Below are 15,945 nucleotides of genomic sequence, written 5' to 3'. Positions count from 1 at the left end.
ATATTCTTCTCAAGCGCTTTCAATCGATACATTTTATTTATTTTTTTTTTTTTTACACAGTGGTCACCACTTATCAAGGCCTGGAAGCCACTCAGGGATAAGGGTTATTGCAAGTATATTACGTTAGTGTGGAGATTTGATGAAGTGTTTACTTAAGGGGGCGGTTCATTAAGAATTTGTTAACGTTGGACTTAAAGACATCCAAGTTGTAGTTAGGTGGGAAGCAAGCAGACAGAACAGAGTTCCACAGGCGTGCAGTTCTACATCCCATCATTGTCGTGTGTGTGTGTGTATATATATATATATATAAGTTTGTGTTAATGAGAGAAGAAAAGTTAAGTACGTGTATCTTTATTTATATACATACACAAGATTCACTCCTAAACTAATTGTAAGAGGGTCGTAATGTAGGCTATATTGAGTTAGTTTTTTGCTAAGTGGGTGGAAGCCCTTTTGTGAAATTCCGATACCTCTAATTTTTTATGAAATTTTCACAATAGATATTAGATATCAATTAATAAATATTCCCCAACTTTCAGTTTCATTAGCATATTTTAAATGGATATTAGAAGGCATAATATGAACACAGCCTCCCGTTTGAAAATGTTAGTGCTTCTATATTTAAATAATGAAAAAAATATTGAATTTCAAGTAAAACAAATGGTACCTATGTAATTGCCACGTCGCAAATAGTAACATATCCAAAAATAATGAAAAACGATAAGGTAGAAAAATAATTATTAATGAAAAACTGTTCCGATAAGGTTACATACTGGGTCAGACACATAGGGTCAAGTGACATAAGCAAAAGGGGCAGTAACTCAGTTAAAACAGTTTATTCAGAAAATAAACATAACATATATACATAATTTGTGAATTTTTTTGAAATAACTTTTTTTTTAACTGTTTGAATTTTAAAATTTATTTTATAAAAAAATAACTGATTAAATTTGTGCGAAATTTAAAACTTAATTACTTCCCCTGTTAACTCTCCAATTCAAATCGCTAGATTTTAGAAATGTCTTTTTTCATGAATAATTATTCTTCTACTTTATTGTTTTCTGTGAATTCTGGATATGTTACTATTTGCGACATGACAATTACGTAGGTACCATCCGTTTTACTTGAAATTCAATATTTTTTCATTATTATAATATAGAAGCACCGAAAATTAAAATATTTCAGATTTGCATCAAGTTTGATCGACAGTCATTAAACACAAATTAAGCAAGATTTCCTAAATCTGTTTCTTAAGCCTTAAAAAAAAATCATGTAATGGATTTTTGATCCCAACCTTAACCAGCCTCCAACTAAGAAAGATTCCTTGCATTTCAGTTGTCTTAAAATCCCTTAAGTTTAAGCTTTAAAAATCATGCAATAGGATTTTGTTCAAAATTGGGATAAGGATTCTAAACATGAAGTTATGATCATTATAAAATGTATTTGTAATTTGATTGTTCCAACCAGTTCTTCTCTGCAATGACTTGATGTTGCTATTCTCAGACTTGATGTTGCTATTCTCAGACTTGATGTTGCTATTCTCAGACTTGATGTTGCTATTTTCAGACTTGATGTTGCTATTTTCAGACTTGATGTTGCTATTTTCAGACTTGATGTTGCTATTCTCAGACTTGATGTTGCTATTCTCAGACTTGATGTTGCTATTCTCAGACTTGATGTTGCTATTCTCAGACTTGATGTTGCTATTTTCAGACTTGATGTTGCTATTTTCAGACTTGATGTTGCTATTTTCAGACTTGATGTTGCTATTTTCAGACTTGATGTTGCTATTTTCAGACTTGATGTTGCTATTCTCAGACTTGATGTTGCTATTTTCAGACTTGATGTTGCTATTTTCAGACTTGATGTTGCTATTTTCAGACTTGATGTTGCTATTTTCAGACTTGATGTTGCTATTTTCAGACTTGATGTTGCTATTCTCAGACTTGATGTTGCTATTCTCAGACTTGATGTTGCTATTCTCAGACTTGATGTTGCTATTCTCAGACTTGATGTTGCTATTTTCAGACTTGATGTTGCTATTCTCAGACTTGATGTTGCTATTCTCAGATTGATGTTGCTAGTCTCAGTCTTTTCTACAAATACTATTACGACATGTGTTCTTCAGAATTGTCTGATGTATTCCCTGCTTCATTTGTTCCAGCTCGTTTGATTCGTTTATCCAGTGGTCTTCATCAATTTGATCTTTTAACACTTCATTGTAATACAGCTTCCTATTCTAATAGCTTATTTCCAAGAATCGCAAGCTTGTGGAACTCTCCTCCTACTGACTGTTTTCTGTCTACCTACAGCCGTAGTCTTCTCAAGACTAAGGTTAATAGGCATCTCCTTTCTTTGCGATAATCATCTTTTCTTGTTAGCTTACATTAAGTGGCTTCACACCTTGTCTCAAGCAATTTCCATTAAAAAAAAATGTTGATTTTTAATCTTCATGAGGGAATGTAAAAAAGATGCAAAAATATTCTGTTCAAGGAATTTGTTTTATCTGCTCTGTAGCGGGTATTCTTCATGTGGCATTTTTGTTGACCCTTGCATTTGCATAAGCAATGCTATTAAATGAACGATCAGTTTAATCCCCGGGGCTGGGAATAAACAAACAAAAAGAAAAGTGAAAACTGCAACTCATTCTAGTCTCATTTTCACTTTAATTTTGTTTGTTTATTCCCAGCACCGTGAACTAAACCATTTATTTAATTGCATTACTAATGCAAAAACGAGGGTACCAACAAAAAACAATGTAAGACATAATATATGACTGGAGAGAAATTCCAATATTAATGTATGTGTGTGTATGTCTATCTATCTATCTATCTATCTATATATATATATATATATATATATATATATTCAGTAAGATGATTGATGATTTGTAATTAAAATTAAAAATCGGTTTCACAAGGAAGAACAAACAATCAATAAATTGTACGATCGCTTCGGAAACAATGTTTTTATTGAGACAGACAATAAGTCTCGGACAATAATTTTATCATTTATTTTTTTGAGCATTCAAAAACTACATTTAACATCCCAATGAATGCATTGATGATGATACTTACGAGCTTTAAAAGGCGAGCCATTAAAAGATACATCTGCTTTACATAAAAAATGCTAGTTTTTATTTTTGGTGTCTTTAAAAAAAAACACCCAATATTTTTGCTGATGAGGAGACTTTGTTTCAAAAAACTAAATGATAAAACTATTGTCCAAGACTTATTATCTATCTCAATAAAAACATCGTTTCCGAAACGATCGTACAATTTATAGATTTTGTTTGTTCTTCCTTGTGAAACCGATTTTTAATTTTAATTATAAATTATCAATCATTTTATTCAATATTAAAATAGCTCTAGTGTATATATGCTCATCGAGCTGATTATATATCTACATTACAACGAGCACTGTTTTCTTTTCTTTTCTTTTAATTGTATTAATGAATTTACTAATACATTAAAACATACTCTACTCTTTAGACTGTTGTTCTAACCCCCTTAAAATATATATATATATATATATATATATATATATATTATAAAGCTGAACGTCTGTGTGTGTGTCTGGTCACGAATAGACTCCTATATGGTTGACTATTATAGAAAACTGATTACATATAATGATAGATGTATTGAGACACAGGAATGGGTATGTTTGATCTAGCAGAACGGTGGTTCATTAAAATTGTGGGGTCTGCGTTCGCACCTGGTCCACAAAGTATGGAAATAAAAATTTAAAAATGAAGAAAAAAAACGTTTACAAGTGTTTTTGATATAGATGTACATAATAATACTTTGATAAGTATGTTTTAACTTAAATAGGGATGGTATAATAAAATTGTGGGGTCTGCATTCACGCCTGGCCTCCATAGAATGGAAATAGGCACAAACTTTAATAAAGACTTTTCATATCTACCTGCGTAAATATACTTTGATAATTATGTTTCAGTTTGAAGAAATATGGTATAATAAAATTATGGGGTGTTCGTTCGCACCTGACCTCCATAGAATGGAAATATGTCAAAGTTTAACATGGTTTTTTAATATAGATCCATAGAATATTGTGATAAGTGTTTCAGTGTGAACAGATATGATATAATAAATTATGAGGTTTATCTATTTTATTTTTTACTTTCATCATATTTTGCTTTGGTTTTGATACCCCCAAATTCGAAGCTATCTCTTTACAACCCTTCCTTTTAATAACCTATCATACTTTCATAAATCAGAGTCCATTTTTTGTAGGTTGTTTTGAACCCAGTCAACGACGGGTACTTTTTCTAGTGTATATAGCGTGATATAATAATTCTCCAAGTTCCAAATATCAAGTTTTCTCAATTGCTCATTTATTCCTTTTCAAAAGGTATCCATTACAAAATTGTTTCGTTTGCGACTAACAAGTATGAAAAATTGTTATTGCTGCATATTTAGTCACATAATGATACGATGTTTACCTTAAAAACTAAGAAAAACACCATTTTGGACAACTTAGATGAGAAAGATTTTTTTCTAATCCATTACGATTGGTATATACAAACTGAATACATTTCAAGTAAATGATTAACCTACACACACACACACACATATATATATATATATATATATATATATATATATATATATATATATATATATGCTTGATCTGTGTTGGTTAATAGAATTTTTTGTGTGCGGGGGCATTTGCTCAGTTGGCAGGGTGCTTGCCTTGCATGCAAGAGGCTTGGGTTTCAAATCCTGAGTTCGGATGTGTCTAACTGATGAGCCCAAATGAGGGTGAAACTCGAGTCTTGAACTTCCAGTTTGTTGGCTGTCATGGCTCTTGTGGGCTGCGACGTTGTTTGGCTGTGGAATTTATTATATAATCTTTCACATTCTAAAATATATATATATATATATATGTGTCAGCCCCTTTCAAAACTCTGTTCTTATCGTTGAGCACTTTACAGTTGGTCATTTACGTTTGCATGCACAGATCATGATGTTATAATTATTAAAGCACTGAGAAGATGTTAAGACATTTAACTGCATGAACCGAAATGATATCAGTTTGACAAATTCATATTTATTTTTATTATTTTTAATATGCACTGATTTGATTGTTATTAAATAAAATATTTCTTAAAGTCACCATTTCCTGCCTGAACAGGGTACAAAATCAACTTCGAAATCTAGTCGGTGATATCTTTTCCTCATCCCTGTTACCTCTTCCTCACAGAACGACGTTGTGAGTCTATCCCTGCTCTATTGTTATTTTCATAAGTGCTTGGCTGAGCTTCACTATATGGTCCCCCCATCCTGTAAAATATTTATGGCAAGCATTTATCTAACTACAACCACTGTCAACAATTTTCAATAGCTCTCCATCTGTTCCTAAAACTAAACGAAAATTTCATGAGCAAAGGTTTCTGTAGAACACAATACTGTGGAGCTGCTTCCCAGCTAACTATAATATGGTTGTTTTCAAGTCCAACATAAATAAGTTCTTGTCGAGCCATCCTCTTGAATAATTAATTTCAACCCAATTTCCATCATCACCAATCGTGACGGGGTTGTCTCCCCTGACACTCATTGACCATTATCCTTAAGTGCCACTTGGGTCTTGATAAGCGGTGTCTCTATTGTAAAAAAATATTATTGACGATCTTACTTGCAAAGGTGGTCACCCTGGTCAGGTTGAGCCAGATTTTTCCTTGCTTATATCACATTTCAAACTGACAACTCCTGCAAGTTCAGCCAATCATGATTTCATTGTTGAAGATTAGTCATTTGTAGATCTGAGAACTTGGCGAAGTCCTACCTGATAGTTGCTACCCACACTTTCAGCTGTTCACCAATATGCTTGCACTACTCAGGTAGAGAGGATTATGTCACAGATTAATTTTATGGGTGACTAGCTGTATGCTCAAACCATTGAAGACATGACTGCATCAAGACTGAGAGCGGAGACTTAAGCATTGGCTGAGCCCAGCTGTTGAGACATGGTCATTTGCTGGTTATGTAGGATGCAGTGGAGAGGCAGTGTTTGTTGGTTTTCACAAATCAACCATCTCAAAATCAGCTGGACAATAGATTGATTAATATTGAAATGTCCTGATGCCCTCATAAGGTTTCTGTAAGAGCTGAGATAGACCTTGTTTCTTTCAACACGCCCAAACCAGCAGAGATAGCTTGCCTGTATTAGGACATCGTTTTGTGATGACTAATGTTCTGGATCTGGATTAGCACTACGTTGCATATCCACCTAGTCCTTGCCCTATCATTTCTCTGGAGTCGGTCAAGTGAGGCTTGGGTGAGGGCCCAACACTCACTGCAGTTATTACATACCTTACCTCTGTTTTGGGATATTAGCATTGAGAGAAGTTCTCTAATCTTTCCCCAAGCTGTCCTGACTCTAATGGTCGAACTTAATTTACAGTCACATCCAGTCCTCGGCATATCTCCTCTGTAATAAAAGGAGTCTACTACCTTCAGGGTGTCCACCTATTTCAACTTCAATATAAGGGCGAGCTTCAATTAAGTAAGCTAGTTTTAGACATCTCTTACATCCCGAGACTTGATCTAGTATGAATCTATCATGCACTTTACTGCACCCATGGTGCAATGACTGCTTTGTCGAATTATGAAATCTGCACAGAATTTCAATTGGAACCTTTTATTTGATCCATAAAAGTAGCATACTCTCAATCTGTCATCTATGACTGGGTAGAAGTCCGAAGTAATCTGCAATTGTATTCTGAGTGTCACCTGCACTGAGGATTGAACCTGCAATATCCAGAGGAGTGTAACTAAGAAGTGAATATTACCAAGTACTTTATCCACTACGTTATGGAGGTTGCCTTAATTAACATGTTATGAAAATAACATTCAATATGAGAATAGTAGCCCAAATAATACAAAATATTAATCCTTATTTCAAAAATTCAGGAACAAAATATTACCTTAATAGTACATTTTAAAAAAGATATTAATGTGAAAATTACGTGGGGGGGGTGAAACGCATACAAACACAACAAAACAAGCATACAATATTATTAATATAAATATTTTTTTGAATTTAATGATAACTAGCAGTTCAACCCGGCTTTGCTCGGGCCCTATATACTGTTCATAACTTGCCTATGTGTGAATACCCTTTATGTAAAATTTCAAATGTTTAGACTAAAAATTGTGTGAGTAATTTGGTAGAGATCACAGAGGTCAAATCTTTTGAACTTTGACAGCTCTTGGCAGCCAAATTTTCAACCCAAACCGATTAAAAACATTGCCCTATATCTGAAATATCCTTTAGGTAAAATTTCAAATGTTTAGACCAGAAATTGTCTGATTAATTTGGTAGAGGTTGCAGAAGTCAAATTTTTAAAAACTTTGACCCCAATTTTGACCCGTTAACATTTATTGTTTTGGGCTCAAATCAAATTAAAAAGTTTGAGTCATGTCCAAGTAACCTACATCTAAAATTTCAAGTGTTTAGACCCAAAATTGGCGGAGGAGTAGAGTAGAGTTTTCAAAGGTCAAATCGCTGAACTTTGATCCCTTGACAGCCAAATTTCTGGCTGAAAACCGATTAAAAAGATTTTCTAAAATCTCAATACCCCTTATGTCAAATCTCGAGTTTGTAGAATGAAAATGAGTAAAGTAGTTTGGTAGAGAAATGTACACACACATAGACAGACAATTTCATTTTATAGATATATATATATATAGATTTTCTTTGAAAACGTTAAAGCATAGCATGTTGCTTCAGTTTATATTTAGTCGAATTTCCATTTGTTTAATTCTGTTGAAATAAACAATTAAAATTAACCTTATTTTAAATTATTTTAATTAATTTTAATTAAAAAAGTTTGTTGCATTTAACTATTTCATGGCAGCTACACTTTTATGTCTGTTAAAAATAGGAATATGAAAAGAAAACAAACACAAATTAAGTTTATCAGAAGATTAAAAGAAAAAAAACACAATTCTTCACAGTAAATTAGCTCAAGGTGTAACTTCTATAATTCTGACCTGGAGCAGAAAATAATGAGACAGAATAATTCTTCCAAATACACAAATAGAAATTTGACTCAAAAGTTTATTGGAACTATTTCTGACTCGATTATCTCCCTTGCTACAGTAATCGTATTTTCACCTAATTTTTTTTTTTTTTTCATTTTTCTTTCCTAAAAAAAAAAGAAAAGTAAATAACAACAAAAAAAAGAATGTATCATTTTGTTGTACAGTCATGTATACCTTGGGCAACATTTTTCATTTCTTTAAAGTCTAAAGGGCAAAAGTTTAAAAAAAAAAGAACTTTGAATAATAATCGATCAAATCTTTTTAATTTAAAAACAGTAAATGTGGTGAAAGACATTTATGAAGGTGTAGAGAGGGAGAGGGAGGGAGGGAGAGAGAGAGAGAGAGAGAGAGAGAGAGAAGGTATGCAGAGAGAGTAGGGTTGCATGCAGAAAGAAAAAGAGAAATGGAGAATATGGAAAGAGAGGGAGATAAGTGAAGCGGGAAGGAAATGGAAAGAGAGTGGAGGAGAAAGAAATGGAGAGAGAGAGAGAGAGAGAGAATAGAGAGGAGCTGAAAGAGAAGGAAATAGAGTAATTAAAAGGGAGACTAACAGAAAGAGTAATTAAAAATAATAAAGAGAAAGGGGAACTGGAAGAGAAAGAGAGTAATTTATAGGAAGAGAAATCGAGAGATGGAGGGGGCATTAAAGAAGGATTAATTAAAAAAAGAGAGGAACAAAAAACGAGGGGAACTGAAAAAAGAGAGAGTTACTAAAAGAGAGAATTAGAGAAAATGGAAACAGAGAGAGAGAGAGAGAGAGAGAGAGAGAGGAGCATAATTGAAAAAAAAAAGGAAAACTAAACGGTATTGAAAAGGAAAGAGAAAGATAATAACTAGAGCTAGAGAGAGAATGGGGGTTAATATGAGGAGGGGGGAAAGAGAGAGCAATGCAATGCATGTTATATCGGCACCACTGTTGCCACTGTTGCAGCGTTTTTCGGTGCACGAGAACTGCTGAAGAACGACAAAGAATTTATTCCTACTTCTATTAAATATGTTGCAGGCAAAAAGTTCGTGCAATAAATCGTGTCGTTCGAACTTCTACAACTGCTGCTACGAAAACCACCACAACAAAAAACAACTTCCAAAACAATAACAATGTTATCATTTCCATGTCGTAACAGGCGTTGTCATCATCATCATAACGACAATAATAATAGTAATAATAATAATTCCAACCAAGAATCAGTCACCCGTATCCCATAATAGTAAAAACTGTTGCTGCTGTAGACCTGCCTGCTCTAATGCATAACAAAAAACATTCCGATGTTCTAATGACCACTTCGACTCCTGCTAAATACGTTGCATTACTGCTACTACTGTTCAATGCATAACAGGAATGCAATCAATTATCGAGACGACTTTACCATCATAACTATAATGACTAACATTCCTAATAACAACAACAACAATAATAATAATAATGATAATGCGGTTATTTCCTTTATTTCTGTTGGTAATAAGCTAAGAGACATGGCGCAATCATAGGCGACTATAAATAGCTTTAGTATTATTTATAGTACAAAAAATCCAAACAATCTCTCAGAATAGAAGCAATATTGTTAAACGTTGCATGTTATGGCGTCTTTTGTTGATAATAAACACATTTGATGCAAACAAATGACATGTTTTAAGCATAATTTTATTCTTGTTATGCAATAAATGATCCAAAGTTTTACACACACACACACACACACACAATATATATATATATATATATATATATATATTTATATATATATATATATATAGTGTGTGTGTGTGTGTGGATAAAAAAATCCATATGAAAAATATATAAATCTTTATATCTTTTCTGTATTTATTTCCTATGTGTTGACGTGTAGGAATACAAAAAGTCTTTTGAAAAAAAAAAATGTTTATTTCAAAAGCACAAAATTTTCGGCCCATCCTTCGGTCTTCTTCAGTGTGAATGAATGAATATATATATATATATATATATATATATATATATTCTCAACTCGCATTTAGGTAAAAATGCACTTTCGTAAATAAGTGAATTCATTCAAAACGTATCGCAAAAACAAAAACAAACAACATCTAAATAAATCGCAATATATCCAAATAGTCGGCAAGGTGGATAAAGAGGTTAGGTTCATACCGTGGGGTCTCGATTTCGAATCTCACTAGATTCCGTCACTCTGATGAGTCATAGACGAGTTATATTTTAAAAACAATATATATAACGCTCCCCATGGGGGTACAAAATCGGTTAAAGGGAAAATTATTCCCAACTCGCATTTAGGTAAAAATGCACTTTCGTAAATAATTGAATTCATTCAAAAACGTATCACAAAAACAAATAATATATATATATATATATATATATATATATATATATATATATATTACTTGTTTATTGTTATATAAACATGCTCACATCCCGCTGCTACAAATAGCCACTTGTTTCAATCAAACAACAGATATCATACGGCAGCGACTTGACTATTCAAAAGTTCAATGAATAAGCATAAGGTTATTCATTGAACTTTTGAATAGTCAAGTCGCTGCCTGATGATATCTGTTGTTTGATTGAAACAAGTGGCTATTTGTAGCAGCGGGATGTGAGCATGTTTATATTACCATAAACAAGTATTATCAGCTCTTTTTATTGAGCACTATCTAACAACCTCGTTGAATCCATTAGTCCATTACTTTTGAATATAAAAAAACCCGAGTATATATATATATATATATATATATATATATATAACTTCATTTAATCATATAAATTAATATATGACAGTATAAAGTTATGTGTGAACTTAAAGTATTTACTTCAACAGTGCTCAATACGTAGTAAGTTATATATATCGCCATGGGTCGATTCTAATTTTTTCTCGATTTTGATACAATTACCAATGTCATACTAAATTCCCGATTCGATTCTTTATAAATTTCTGAATATTTAACAATAGACTTGTTATTGTTGCTCGATTATCTTAGACACATGTTAAATGTGCAGATATTTCCTCTAACGTAAAAACACATTTGTGTGGGGTGGGGGATGATCTATGAGTTTATTTCATTATTACCACCAGCAGTGGAAGTGTTTTTTTTTGTTTTTTTTGTTTTTTAATCAAATAAAAAAAAGATAATTAAAAGAATCGTTTTTGGTATCAGAAAATAGGCACAAATTTTTCCAATTCGAATAACCTTCCCGATACACTCAAAAGTTCCAATTTTTCCACTTCCCGATTCTGATTAATCATACCAACATTAATCTCTCTATCTATCTATCTATCTATCTATCTCTCTCTCTCTCTCTCTCTCTCTCTCTCTATATATATATATATATATATATATATATATATATATATATATATAATGTGTGTGTTGTATATATTAACTGGCGGGTAGGGGGGGGGCTGATCTTGCCTGGTTCTAAAACATGCTTAAATATATTTTAATTCATGCAGATTTCATCTTTATTATTACAGAACCAATTCTCTATTGATTATTATATTGTACCGGTTATAGTCAGCTAAAATACTTAATTTTCTGTGAAGTGCTACCTTATATCTAGTACTGATTTCAAAAGATTAAAAAAGAAAAAATTGATTTGGGTGCCATCGGCTAGAAACGAAACCAAAACATTTAGCACTACAGCCACGTTCTGTAACGTTTGAACAATCAAGGGATAGCTAAGAAAGATTTAAAATTAAACCATTTCAAACTATGAATGAATTTGCGCATGCGTAAAAGTAATAGAAATATGTCTGCAAGTTGAAATGGACATTTTGCATTTCAATTTGCCGACGTATTTCTGTACATGTTATTCATCCATTCATCCATTCAAACAAAGATTTTACTCTATAAATCATCCTTGATGCATGATTAATATCCATGTTGATTTCAGTGTTATGTGACCAGTAGTTTAAATGTTTGTAAGTTAAATATTTACACAGACAAACACACGCATATGCATACACCTACTGTTTTATTTATATAGATAAACTAGCAGTTCAGTCCGGCTTTGCTCGGGCCCTATGTACTGTTCATAACTTGCCCTCCGTGTGGGTACACTTTTTGTTAGATTTCAAATGTTTAGACAAAAATTTGTCTGAGTAATTTCGTAGAGACCGCAGAGGTAAATGTTTTTTAGCTTTGACCCCAATTTTGACTCCCTTAACATTTATTATTTCGGACACAAATCAAAATACAAAGTTTTACCCATGTCTACGTTACCTACATCTAAAATTTCAAGTCTTCAGATTCAAAATCGGTGAAGGAATTCGGTAGAATCTGCAAAGGTCAACTCTTTCAACTTTGACCTCTTGGCAGCCAAATTTTCGCCCCAAAACTGATTAAAATGCTTACCGCATATCAGAATACCCGTTATGCATAAATTTGAAATGTTTAGACCAAAAATTGGCTGAGCAGTTTGCTAAACACCGCAAAGATCAAATCTTTTGAACTTTGACCCCTTGGCAGCTCAAATTTTCAACCTAAACCAATTAAAAACCTTGCCCTATCTCTGAATACCCTTTATGTAAAATTTTAAATGTTTAGACCAGAAATTGGTTGATTAGTTTGGTAGAGACCGCAAAAGTCAAATTCTTTTTAAAAACTTTGACCCCAATTTGGACCTTAACATTTATTTTTTGGGCTCAAATCAAATTAAAAAGTTTGATCCATGTCCAAGTAACCTACATTTAAAATTTCAAGTGTTTAGACTCGAAATTAGCGGAGGAGTCTGGTAGAGTTTTCAAAGGTCAAACCGTTTAACTTTGACCCCTTGACAGCCAAATCTCTGGCCGAAAACCAATTAAATAGATTTTCCCAAATCTCAATACTCCTTATGTCAAATCTCGAGTCTCTAGGCTGAAAATTGACAGAATTATTTGCTAGGGAAATGTACACAGACACACACACAGACATTTTCACTTTTATATATAATTATTATTATTATATTTATTATTATTATTATTATTTTATATTATTATTATTTTATATTATTATTATTAGAAAAAAAATGATTTGTTTGCCTCAAATTACATTTTTCAAATCGGGAGTAAAAAGTTTGCAAATCTTGTAAGAGACGGGTCACTTGGTGAATTAATTGCAAATTACAGTTAATTGGAACAATTAAAATGACTTATTTTTTCCAAAAAAATAAAAACTCCATCTCAAAATTAAGAAATATTTTGACATGTATTTTTGAATGATTAAATTATGAAGGAAAAAAGTTCTTGGAAAAAAATATTAGCATATGTATCTGTTATATATGTGACAGACCGTGCAAATCAACTGCTGGCCTGAAAAGTCACCTTCGGGCCAAAGGATGTGATTTGGGTGTCACTGACAATTCACCCAGTAACTTCGGTGAGGGTGGTGATGAGTATTGAAGTGGCTAGTGTCTTTTAAGACGAAGCAATTGCCATATATATATATATATGTATGTATATATGTGTGTATCATGGTTCGATTGTGCTTGAAACGGAAACATTTATTTTAAACTCGTCCCTCTCATATGAAAGAACCTACTGTTGATTTTATATGCCGCACCATTCTGCTTGTGTGGTAATAAAACTTCTCAAATGCACTTGTGATGTTAGGCTTTGGTCAAAATCGCCTGCTCTTTATTTCATTGAATTTTTTCCATTATCAATACTTATCATAGACATTCCAATTCAAAACCTATCTAAGAACACTGCCAAATACATTCGTGTAAAATTGCATAAAAATCGAACCGGTTGCTGTGGAGTCCATAGGGAACGAACTCACATACACACTCGGACAGTTCCTTTTATATTTTGATAGATAGGCTCCTTCAGTCTTTGACAGACTATGGATACCCACAAAGGGGTGCCTGCACATGAAATTTTTGTGGCAGAAGGTGCGCAATCTCTAACCACACCTCTCCTGAGTTGACATTGTTAAATACCAGTAGCAAGTGAAGTGTATGTACAGGATGACTGAAAACAAATGCCGAGATAAGCGGAGAGCACATACAGCACCTAGAATTCCCAAATGGTCACCCATCTGGTACTAATCAGGCTCAACGTTTCTTAACTTCAGTGATTTGACGAGGACCGGTGTGTCAACGCGATTATGCTGTATATAAAATGCTAGATAGAAGAATAAAAAAACTACACACACACACACACATCTATATCTATCTATCTTACATCTATCTAGCAATCCTGGATATGACCTTAAACTATATCCGATGGTGAGGCCCCAGCTTGCGGGCTTTGAGGAGTGCAGAGCCACCCTTTAATTGCCATTGCTCCCAGGTCCACTCTGACCCGGAGTGGTAGTACCTGTTAGGGTCCCAACTATGGGTTAAATAGAAACCGACTTGAAAACAACAAATTTATTCTATTAAAAAATTATTCTTCAAAATCACTGGATTTGGCATTAAATAACCTGAAAAGGGTTGATATGCCGTAAAACAAAAACCACCAACCAAACTAATCATCTATCTATCTTCTATAATGATACAAGATAGATGGGTGGATATAGATATGTGTATCTTTTTTTTTTTTTCATTATACTTCAGTCGAAGTTCTTAAAAAGATTGGGGGATAACACACTTGTATATTCCCTTACAGGTCTCCTTTACATCTCAAACAACTGAGTTTGTAAAGAAGCTGTGAACATAATTTTCCTCTCTTCGATTGGCCATTTTAATATGGTATAGTATATCTTTCTTTTTGATCTCTGGGTCTTACTAGATTCCAGGACAAGAATTCATCTAGTCTGGTGGAGTTCCCAGCTTCGCGTTGCTACTTGATGTAACATCACTTGAAGAAGGTGAACCATTTTCCGTGAATTAGTCATTTTCTTTCTTTATTTTTTTATTCAATTTTCACCTCAAACGAGGCACAGTGCCACTTTGAAGCAGGGGGCTACTATCGGGGACAATTTGCAGAGGCATTATGAAGGGAGATGAGTAGAAAGATGTTTGTTCACATTACACTTGAACTTCTGCATATCAGTACAGTTGGGAAAGCAGAATCCCGAAAGGGAGTTCCAAAGACTTGCAGTTCTGGGGAAGAAACTATTGGAGTAAAAGGCTTTCTTACATCTAGGGATCTCTACTGTGAAGGGGTGGGACTTAGTTGCTTGTCGGGGGTAGTCACGTTGAGGAGGTACAGGTGCTTGTAGTTCGTCAGCGTATTCACCGTTAAAGTATTTGTAGAACAGGCGACCTTATTTGTGTTGCAAATATTATGTAATTTTAAATATCTAGAGAAAAGTATATTCATGCCAGGTTGTCCTGACAAACCCCTGTACAGAGTGACAACAGTGTCGACTATTTCATTTAATCACATCAATTAATATACGAAAGTATAAATTTATGCATAAACTGTAAGCATTTACTTCAACAGTGCTCAATACGTAGATAGAGCTAGGTAGTAAGTTATAAAATATATATGGCAATTAAGCCACACAGAATATTCCGTGTTTCATCCACACTAGGATTCATCAGGTTTAATCCTAATATATATATATATATTAAAATATCTACCTATATTTACTGTATAATCTGTGTGTACATATGTATATTAGACTGGTGGGGGCGGGGGGATTTGCCCGGTCGTAAAACACACTTAAATATGATATTTAAATTTGTCCAGATTTTGTATATATTATTGTAGAGAGTCGTGATTTCAAAAGTAAAAAAAAAAAAAGTATTTGGGTGCCATCAGCTAGAATCGAAACCGAAAGCAAAACTGTAGCATTCAAAGCTGGTGACGTTACCACTGTACCAAAGTGACAGGCACATGACCTGATTAAAAATAAACCAAGATGAATGTAGAAAATGTATAACGATTGTTTTCAATTTTGACCCCCCCCCCGCAAAAAAAAAAAAAAAATATATTTTAATTGGTTAAAGACCCACAAAAGA

General features: G+C 33.2%; 1 protein-coding gene and 1 pseudogene across 1 annotated transcript in view; one reads left to right on the top strand and one right to left on the bottom strand.

Moving 5' to 3' along the window:
* LOC145242980 (protocadherin beta-15-like) overlaps positions 1 to 15,945 on the top strand; it is a 631,746-nt gene that overhangs the window by 224,166 nt on the left and 391,635 nt on the right. The gene's annotated exons all lie outside the window — the stretch shown is intronic.
* On the bottom strand, positions 14,036 to 14,152 carry LOC145243149 (5S ribosomal RNA; annotated as a pseudogene).

Source organism: Euprymna scolopes, chromosome 21, assembly GCF_053919585.1.
Source record: "Euprymna scolopes isolate OS-2025 chromosome 21, ASM5391958v1, whole genome shotgun sequence".
In the NCBI taxonomy this organism is placed as follows: domain Eukaryota; kingdom Metazoa; phylum Mollusca; class Cephalopoda; order Sepiida; family Sepiolidae; genus Euprymna; species Euprymna scolopes.
Note: the sequence above shows the minus strand (reverse complement) of the source record. Positions and strands in the feature narration are given on the sequence as shown.